Here is a 4,444-nt window from a genome sequence, read left to right on the forward strand (position 1 = left end):
GTCTGTCTTATGCGCGCTAAGTATAAAAGTTTTAATGGCTGCTTTGCCGTATGTTGCCATGCTTTTCTACGCATATATGCACTCACACTCGTAGAGTAGGATATTTGCGTTTTGTGCCTTCTAACGCCCACTGTACTTGTGTGTTCGTTAGTTGCTAAAACAGAAAATGATAGCAGTAGAGTGGATGTTGTCGATTTTTTATTAACTCGGAATGAGTTTATTGTAAGAAAGTTTTGAATTTGTTCATGGAATTAAAAATAATGAATTGTCACAGCTCAGCGCGGTTGGTATTACTTTAGCAAAGGCAGTTGCACAGGGGAGCGAACTGCATTACCTACGTACCCCAAAATTTGGTTTGGTGGGCCTTTATATCACAGATTCAAAAAATAGCCGTCCGAATAACATTTTTATAAAAATTGCATTTTTCTTAAACGAAAGCCTCCAATTTGGCTTAAATGTTGTAAATAAAGTTTTTCTGAAGTTGGCTCCGTCCGTAACTGTGAAAATCATTTTCCCGATGGAAGTGACTGCGATTTTAGTACCAAAATGGACAGCAAAATGGCCAATGGGATCTTTTCTTAGGAACTGTATTTGATAGAGTTGTGTAAACTCCCAGATTTCTGCAGTGTATTCCAGGCTGAGATCTTTTAAATTTAAGAATAATTTACTCCAAGTACATTTGTCTTCGTTGTGGACAGTTAAGTTGATATGAGAAAGGCCCAGCGTTGGTAAAGAGTAACTCGTTGCGTCGAGATTCTTACTATCAGTAGCGTCATAGTCAAATGAGGAAGGGTGCTTATGCACTAAAATATATCTAAAATAGGCTTAAGGGTAGTAGTTTAAAGCATAAACGCGCTCACTCCAGTCACTGCTCAATGAATGAAGAACACGGAGTTTACTGAGGCTCTCAAAGCCGAAAGTTCAGTTTCTCACAAGAATACCAAAGGGACACTAGTCAATTGGCCACATTACTACCACTTTTTTAACAGGTTAAATAACTATTAAAAAACCTAAATAAACCTAAATATTACAAGTATTTCATGTAAAATGCGTCCAACCGTTTCTGGGTGAAGAGAGCTCTTGCAAATCACCAGCCAGAAAAGTTAAAACTTAAAAAAGAAAAAAAAACCTTATTGCACATCTAGTTACTGCCTCAGCTCTTTAATCTAACATCTAAGTTTTTTAATTTTAAATAACGAATTCAACAAAATTTTTCAACTAAAAACTCTTTATTGAGACGTTTTAGAAAATTATAAGTATGCAGTTTTATAGCACATTCAATTCTTCATAGATTGCATTATAAAGTGTAAGTGATTCATATTGCTTTTTGCTTATTTTTTTACGATGGTGATACTATTATCTTCCGTACGAAAAAATGTTCGAACATTTTTTGTATGGAAGACGAGTAATTTTTAAGCAAAAAACAAAACCGATTTCAATTCTCATATAAAAATTTAGGAGTACTGTTAATTTTTTCATGATCCAATAATCGGATCTAAACCAGATTAGTATGGAACCACCTCTGAGACACTACCTTTCCGATGCAAAATGAATTATTGAAATCGGTGGTCCAAAGTTATGCGGTAGCATACAAAAAAAAATAAAGAAAATATTCCGACGAATTGATAACCTCCTCCGTTTTTTTGAAGTCGGTTAAAAATAGTCAAAACTGGTCAAAATTCCTGTCCCTATTATTTTTAACTTGACTGTATATGAATGTATATATACAAAGTTAGGCAGATATAACTTTTCGAAAAGATGACAACCCTAGCCAAAAAAATGTTTTCAAATTAAAGTTTTCTTAAAACGCTTTCGTTTGACAAATTTGCCGCCTTAAATGCGACATAAAAAAAAATCATGCAAGCAAATATGTTTGCGTTCAGTTATTTTTGATAAATACAAAAACGAAAACCTGGCAAGCCTGATTCTGTCCCGCTCACTGTATGGCCGTAACTTAAGAATCTAAAATATACAGGTACTTAAGTTGCTTGCGGTAAGTTAAGTTTTAACTAATCGTTAATACAGCTTCTCATATAACAGGTTGGCCAAACTATTAAGTTAAGTTACGGAAATTAAGTCTAGACTAACTGAGCTTTTAGCCTACAACCACCTAACCAACGACTAGCAATTTTATTTAAAGTTGTGTATGCTTTTGCTCCACTGTACAAGACTTAAGTATACATATATTACTTTGTGTACAAAGAAATCGTATTGGCAAAAGTCATTGCACTTGTTGGTGGGTGAAAATGCGTTCTCAATCACATTAGCTCACTTCGCTGGAATTGTATTTCGCCAAACAATTTATGTATTATAAAGTGTTTAAACTCAATTTAAACTTTTAACAGAAATAATCGATTGGTGGCTGTAACTAAGTTCGTTTTCAGTGTGCATCATTTCCAACAATCGTTAAGAAATTTCCCTATAAATAAATATATTTATATAAAGTGACAAATTTTACACAAGGTATTATACAAGTCAATGATTTTGTTAAAAAAAAGTGTAATTAAGCGGATTTTCTGCTTGAAATCACCGAACAAATGCGACAAAAAGTACTACGTGTTGCTATATGTATGTGTGTGTGTACATACGTATGCATGCACTTATGTATGTTTGCATATACCTTTGTTGTACTTAATATCTAGTGTTTTCTAGCATGACAGAAATAAAGTGCTAATCCACTAAAGTCACCAAGTCGAATTTATGTATATCTGACTTGAGCGACGCATTCAAGTGGTGCGTAGCTAAAGGTGACAATTGTGATGATGAGCTAATCTTTGATAATCTCCAGACAGCTCGTCGGTAAAACGAACTCATTGACGTGAAGGAAATTCATGGAAATAGTAAATTCTTATTAATTTTGTACTAAATAAGTGGAGGATTTTCCTCGAAGATTCCTCCTTGAAATGTACTTTTTAAAGTTAGAGAAAACATTAGGGGTGGGTATCAGAGTACTCATGAAATTTGGTGTGTAGATACCTGTTTACGGCTTGGCAAAGCATTTGGGGATTAAGCTACATCCTTACTAAATAATATTATAAATGCAAAAGTGGGTTTGTTGGTAACGCTTTCGCGCTTTAACCAACCAACTGATCACCATGAAAATTTGCACACTGGTATCAATTCGCCCAATTTAAAACATAGGCTAGAATTTATCTCGATATGATAAATATAGGAGCGTGGCACCTCTCTTGCAAACGGAATTTTTCATACTGCATATGCCAGGAAGTATTTGTGGTAGATAACTGAAAATTGGTATGCAGATATATAAAATTAATAGGGCTACCATCTATAAAAAAATAAAATAAAATTCAATTTGCATTAAGGTAATTATTTATTTTAAATTTGTATAACAATATGGCTATCAGACGAAATAAGATTAAAAAGTTTGTAGTTTGAAACTATTTGTAATAGGGCCGCCACCTGTTTAAAAAGTCGAAATTAATTAAACTGTACCCAAGTTAAAGTATCAAACGCATGAGTGTTTATGCACCTTTAGTTTGAACATGTAAAATTTTCTGAGATGTTTGAAGAGAGTTGCCACCCGTTTTAGAACTTAATTCAAATAATATATATGCTATTTATATATATTTCCTGAATTAAATTTAATGAAGAAAATGCCTTTATGTCAGGTGACGGTTCTTTTATGAGCTGCTTAAAATTTTCCCTTAAACAGGAATCACACGATTTGTACATTTTTACAGTCATACATTGGTGTGTTATTTTTATTGGAAATGAGTTTAACTCAATAAAAAAATTGCCAAATAGTGTGATCCCTGCAAAAGTCAAGCGTTTGTCACACGAATTTGCAATTAAGGTTTGGCCTCAAATGCGTGACGACATGAAAGTAAGAAAAGTGGTAGATTATGTCTCAGGAAGATTTCATTAAATCAAAATCATTAGCTCAAACAAAAACTCCATTAACATAACAAAAAATCTGTCATTTGCACGAGTGCCTTTAAAATAAAATCGATATTAAAGTTTCCGACAACCATGACTTTAATTATTATACTTTAATGAAATGTTGCCCCATTCCAAGCAGCCAACTTTTTATCGGCTGGCGTTTAGCACCTACCGGCCACAGCGCTTCGATAATTAACACCCACTTACTCATGCTATGTACACATACATACATACATACATATCTGATTTCGCTGCTAAAACTTTGGTGCTCATTCATTTTTGTGTCGCTTCTTTAATTTCCGAAAATTCTTCGCCGAAAATTATGATGACAGCATTATTTGTCAACAGAAGTGTGAAATGAATTTATAAATTCTAATTAAAAGTTTCGCAGGCGACGATGGCACACCATGGCGTATGCGCACTCTCAAATGTGCTCTTAATTTAGCCTAAGAAAACAAAGTTTCACACACACCTGCCAGCTGCACATTGTTAGTGATTGTCTATTATGGTTGGATTGGTTATATTTTTTTGTTCAATGTAACTT

The sequence above is a fragment of the Rhagoletis pomonella genome, unplaced genomic scaffold, assembly GCF_013731165.1.
Source record: "Rhagoletis pomonella isolate Grant_MI unplaced genomic scaffold, Rhpom_1.0 Rhpom_scaffold_00004, whole genome shotgun sequence".
In the NCBI taxonomy this organism is placed as follows: Eukaryota; Metazoa; Arthropoda; class Insecta; order Diptera; family Tephritidae; genus Rhagoletis; species Rhagoletis pomonella.